The sequence below is a fragment of the Chenopodium album genome, chromosome 3, assembly GCF_948465745.1.
Source record: "Chenopodium album chromosome 3, dcCheAlbu1.1, whole genome shotgun sequence".
Lineage (NCBI taxonomy): Eukaryota > Viridiplantae > Streptophyta > Magnoliopsida > Caryophyllales > Amaranthaceae > Chenopodium > Chenopodium album.
In genome coordinates this window covers 39,177,254-39,183,477 of record NC_137836.1, presented here as the reverse complement: position 1 = coordinate 39,183,477, position 6,224 = coordinate 39,177,254, and the positions used below count along the sequence as shown (strand labels likewise).

Genomic DNA, 6,224 nt, shown 5'->3' with positions numbered 1-6,224 from the left:
TAGGAGCATTGAGCTCTTCATTAAATCCTTGGTGAGAATTTTGTTTGATAACCCTTACCCGAGTTTCTAGTCCTTCTATCACGTTCAAGAGCATGACAATTACATCTTGTAGTTTTCAAAAGTCTTCTCTTAGACTTGACAAATTTTCCTTGTTATCATCTAAGAAAACCCCATCATCTTCCTCGATCATGGTCACTTCATCGATAGAGGTTATATAGACTTTTTCGATCATGAGCTCTCTTACAGGTGTGATAAGGAGCAAAGGATTGAAAGATATTTGATCTTCTTTGATGGATAGAATCTCAGAAGTGTTATTGTTATCGATCAAGTCTTGTATAGCTTTTTTAAGTTTCCAACACTCCTCGGTGTGGTGACCCTTCCCTTAGTGATATTTATAGTGTTTATTAGGATCCCACTTAGGTGGCCTGACTTTTGGAACTGGATCTTTGATAGGTCCTATGGGCATGACTAGTCCTTTGTGGTGTAGCTTTTCGAAGGGGATGTCTCGTAACTCATACCAAGTGGAGTGAACACTCTTTTTGACCTTTGGATTTGTTGTTTAGAATTGTTCGTAACATTTATTTCATTAGTGGGAGAGAAAGAAAAATGATGGTCGTTCTTCTTTCCTTTTGCACTATCTACTTTAAAAAGATCATTTTTGATGTTAATGCCTATATCGTAGACAGCCTTGAAAGTATTCAAGTTGTCTTGATAGTTCAAGTGCTTTGAATACTTTTCTTGAAGGTTCTTGATGAGCATCCTTACACACTCTTTTTCAAAAGGAACTTCTACCATATTAGCGAAAGTTTCCTTCCACTTGTTGAAAAAAGAGGTGAACCCTTTGTTTTCCTTTTGCTTTAGCATCTGAAGTTGTTTATGGTCGGTTTGAACTTGAATGTTGCACTTATATCTATCAATGAAAGCATTTATTATTCCATCCCAAGTAGAGTTCTTCTCTTTGTCAAGAGAAAAGAACCAATGTTGACAAACGGTTTCTAGAGATAGTGCTAACAAAGAATGGAAAATATTCCTATCAATTCCCTTAATGTTCATTATAGTTTCAAAAGCCCTTAAGTGAAAATAAGGATTGTCAGTTGGCTTAAACTTAGGGATGTCATTGGTAGACCTGTTCAATGGGTTAGGGGCCCATTTAAAGCCCTAGTCCAACCCTTTTATAAAAGGGTTTTACCCATCCAACATTTGAATGGGGCGGGCTCTTAAAGGGCTATTAAATAATGGGCTTTAAAGGGTTGGGTCTAAGTTAAAAAGGGCTAAAATTAGATTACACTTATGAGGCTTTTTTTATCCTAAATTAGATTACACTTTCTAACGTCAGTTTCAAAAAAAAAAAAAAATTTCCCTTTAAAAATTCCCTATTTCCCCCAAATGATGAACCCTAAAAAAATTCCCAAATTCTAAATCTTCAATTTATCACCTTCTTGCTTGCCGCTCTCAATCGTTGATTCCGTCATATCATTTCAATTACCAAAGTATGTTGTTCGATTTCGCTCAATTCTTCAATTATTTTGATTTGTTTCATCTGGAATTTCGATTCTTCAATTATTTTGATTTGTTTCATCTGGAATTTAGTCCAATCTCGTCATCATCAGTGCCTTGTGTGCTTCAGAAACATTTTTTTTTTCTTTTAGTGTTAAATCTGTATGTTAATGTCTTTTTTTCTTTAAATCTGTTAATGTAAGTCCAAGAATTGAGAATTTGATGAGGAAAAAATAGTTTGGGCATCCCTTAATTTTAGGTTGATTAAAATGTTAACCTGTTGTGTTTTAGTACAATTTTTGGTTGTTGTAATTATATGACTACTTTTTTTTAACTTAGAAGATAAAGGTGTTGTAATTTAGCACCACTTTAGTTTAAGTAGAAAATTTGATGATTGAGAGTTGCTAAATTTGACAGAAAGTGTATAATTTCTGAAGTGGGATTATCGTTTTTGCATAGTTCTTTTGTGCTAATTTTTTTTAATTGAAGTTGGATGTGTTTGTTGTCAATTGATTCATTAATTACAGTATGTGGGATGTTAATTTGTCCCAACATCTTATAATAGAAATGGGTTCATACAATTTTGGGAAAGGTTTGGGAAGGTGTAGATGTGGTTTAAGAGACAATTGTGAAATAAGTATATACTAAAAAGTCGTTTTCACGGTTATTATCATATTGCTTAGCTCTAGGATGCTACTAATTTTTGTTAAAGAAGCTTTAATTTAAGGTAAATGATACATTTTGAAAAATGGCAGTGGGTTAATAATTATTAATTACCTACTTTTGCAGTTTTTTTAACCATGGAAAGTGAAGCAACTACAACATCAATGCCGGTAGATGATGAGGTTGATGAATCTAATACTGCCCGTAAGCGTAAAAGGAGTAGGAAATCTAAAGTTTGGCGAGAAATGATGGAAGGAAAGAACACAAAAGGTGAGCGAATTGCTATTTGTAAGCATTGTAAAGTGGAGTAAATTGCCCACAATAGTGGAACATCTCATTTAATACGTCATTTGCTTGATGTGTGTAAAAAAACAAACTAAGGGACTTCGTCCACTCGGTGAGGCGGTTGAGGATGAGGAAGAATTTGTTTTTGATATGAGTGAATTAAGAAAAGAGATTTTATTATATGTTGTTGAAGGTTTTCATTCTTTTTCGACCGTAGAAGAAAAAGGTTTTAGGCGGATGATGTTAAAGGCTAATTCTAGATTTAAACCATTTAGTCGAGCAACTTTAACTAGAGACCTTTTTTCTTTGTATGCCTCTTATAGAGAGAAAATTAAAAAAATTTTGAGGAATGCACCCGGACGAATATGTTCACTAGTAGAAAAACATAATGGGAAGCGGTTCAAAACCCCAAATGGGAAGCGGTTTTGAACCGCATGGGTTATGGGGGCTTCCCAATTGCCATGTAAATGGCCAGCGGTTCACAACCGCTTCCCATTTGGGGGGAATGGCAAGCGGTTTGGCGCCAAAACCGCTTGCCATTTGTATTTTTTTTATTTTTTATTTTAATAATATATATAATAATTAATAATAATAATAATATTATTAGTGACCTGTTTTGATATGCACATTAATCCAGTTTTTTAAAAATTATTATTATTATTATTAATATTATTATTAATTAATATTATTAATTAATATTAATAATTAATAATAATTAATTAAAAATATTACAAATTTTGGAATAATAATAATTCAATAACAATAAAATGCATAATAATAATAATAACATATATAAAACTCATAAATAATGTATAGTACTAATTACAAATAAGTAATATAATGTACATATGGATTTACTACATACTAAAAAAATATATAAACTCAATCAAATTCATTATCTAACTAACACATATATATATATATTATATATTCTACCTAGATGCCATCAAATGTCACAAAAAAAGCCCACATGTCGCGAATTTCATCAACTTCTTCCTTTGTCAAAGGGCCTTCCCTTTGAATCTTACAAACCTTTGAAAAGAAAAAAATACAAAACATTAAACATCATTCATATATTACATAAAATTCAAACTAATAATTAAAAAATAATAATATATATATGTTAAATATTTCAAACATCATTCTAACTTGCCCGATTTAGCATTCAACGAACTAAGTTTTAGGACGGTTTTTACCAATTTGCCCATTTTCTACATTTCTTATCTAATGAGCAATTTCTTTATCATAACATGTCAATTATAACTAGTCTTAGGTGTCTAATGTTTGAAATCATAGCAAATTAGCATTCTTCTAATTTTTAGGACGGCTTTTACCAAAAATCGCCTATTTCACTACTACTTTGCCCGTTTTCTACATTTCTTATCTAATGAGCTATTTATCTATCATAACATGTAAATTACAACTAGTCTTAGGTTTCTAATGTTTGAAATCATTGCAAATTAGCATTCTTCTAAGTTTTAGGACGGCTTTTACCAAAAATCGCCAATTTGAGTTCTAACTTGCCCGATTTCTACATTTCTTATCTAATGAGCAATTTTTTTTATCATAACATGTCAATTATAACTAGTCTTAGGTGTCTAATGTTTGAAATCATAGCAAATTAGCATTCTTCTAATTTTTAGGACGGCTTTTACCAAAAATCGCCTATTTCACTACTACTTTGCCCGTTTTCTACATTTCTTATCTAATGAGCTATTTATCTATCATAACATGTCAATTACAACTAGTCTTAGGTGTCTAATGTTTGAAATCATAGCAAATTAGCATTCTTCTAAGTTTTAGGACGACTTTTACCAAAAATCGCCTATTTGACTTCTAACTTGCCCGATTTCTACATTTCTTATCTAATGAGCAATTTATTTATCATAACATGTCAATGACAACTAGTCTTAGGTGTCAAATGTTTTAAATCATAGCAAAAGATCATTTTACTCAGTTTTAGGACGGCCATTCCCCAAAATCGCCTATTCCACTTCTACTTGCCCATTTTTTTACATTTTTTTCCGTTTGGAATTTTTTTTCACAAATATTGCCCATAATACACTAACAATGCAAGTACGTAAAAATTACACAAAATTGCATGAACGGCTCGGTTTCTTGAACGGATGCTGCCTCGGGTGCTCACTTTCCCAATTTCTACATTTCTTACCTGATGAGCAATTTCATTATCACAACATGTCAATTATAACTAGTCTTAGGTGTCTAATGTTTGAAATCATTGCAAATTACCATTATACTAAGTTTTAGGACGGCTTTTACCCGAAATCGCCTATTTCACTACTACTTTGCCCGGTTTCTTCATTTCTTATCTAATGAGCAATTTCTTTATCATAACATGTCAATTATAACTAGTCTTAGGTGTCTAATGTTTGAAATCATAGGAAATTAGCATTCTACTAAGTTTTAGGACGACTTTTACCCAAAATCGCCTATTTCACTACTACTTTGCCCGATTTCTACATTTCTTATCTAATGAGCAATTTCTTTATCATAACATGTCAATTATAACTAGTCTTAGGTGTCTAATGTTGGAAATCATAGGAAATTAGCATTCTACTAAGTTTTAGGACGGCTTTTACCCAAAATCGCCTATTTCACTACTACTTTGCTCGATTTCTACATTTCTTATCTAATGAGCAATTTCTTTATCATAACATGTCAATTATAACTATTCTTACGTGTCTAATGTTTGAAATCATTGCAAATTACCATTATACTAAGTTTTAGGACGGCTTTTACCCGAAATCACCTATTTCACTACTACGTTGCCCGATTTCTACATTTCTTATCTAATGAGCTATTTCTTTATCATAACATGTCAATTACCATTATACTGAGTTTTAGGACGACTTTTACCCGAAATCGAATCGCAAAAAAGTAAAAACAAGTACCTCCTCAATGTGTTGGGCTTCAGTGCACCTATTGACTATGTCATGCATAAACCTCATCACGTATAGGGCACAGTCAACGCCGTTGTCTTGTTGCGCACACTAAAATGACACAAAGTTTAAATAGTCATGCTATGATAAAACTCAAGGCAATTTTATTAAATAAATCAATATATCAAGGCTTTACCTTCGCATATTTCCACGTGGGACCCGCAACCGAACGACAATTCAACTTCTTCATAACACTTCACAAAAATTAAAAACAAACGATTTAGGAACATAGCCACTCAATCACTTAGGTGATGATACAAAACAAAATATATAAAGCGGTATGTACCTATTCAATAGGTTATTCACTAGCAACTTCCTTGGTGGCCATATACGAGCCGAGTCAAAGTAGTAGATTGTGTTATTGGAAACACAAATCACCATAAGGCTCCAATGTAGACTACATGTATATTAAAGCAAATATCAATCCATCAATTGTTATGCGTCAACATCTATACTTAACAAACAAATTAAGAGTGACATATTTAAACTTACTCCTCAAAACAAGGGGCTAATAAGAACTTGTTTCCCGCACGCATTGATTCTCTAATACCCCGCTCAAGGTAATCTATCACATCACGAGGGTTATGCAAGCATTTGGTTATGGAGGTCTTCTCGGGGCATAACCACCCAACTGATGCTTCACCATCGGGTTTACTAGCAAGGAGCTCCTGTAGTGACCTTCAAGAAAGTAATGTGTGCAAGTAATTACTAGTTGCATTGTTTTGGTACGAAAATATCAAAAATACAATATGTTTAGAAATAGTCTCGTTAATTTACCTCATGAATGTTTGAATGATGGAAATGTTAAGCATGGAACCG

At 32.6% G+C, this 6,224-nt stretch overlaps 1 long non-coding RNA gene across 1 annotated transcript; it reads right to left on the bottom strand.

The window, feature by feature from the left end:
• Nucleotides 1–5,497: 5,497 nt before the first annotated feature.
• Nucleotides 5,498–5,951, bottom strand: LOC145613334 (uncharacterized). The gene is made up of 3 exons (XR_014106909.1): nucleotides 5,898–5,951; nucleotides 5,692–5,790; nucleotides 5,498–5,599 (listed from the first exon to the last, which is right to left on the bottom strand). It is a non-coding gene; the product is annotated as an uncharacterized LOC145613334 (long non-coding RNA).
• Between the last annotated feature and the right edge of the window lie 273 nt (nucleotides 5,952–6,224).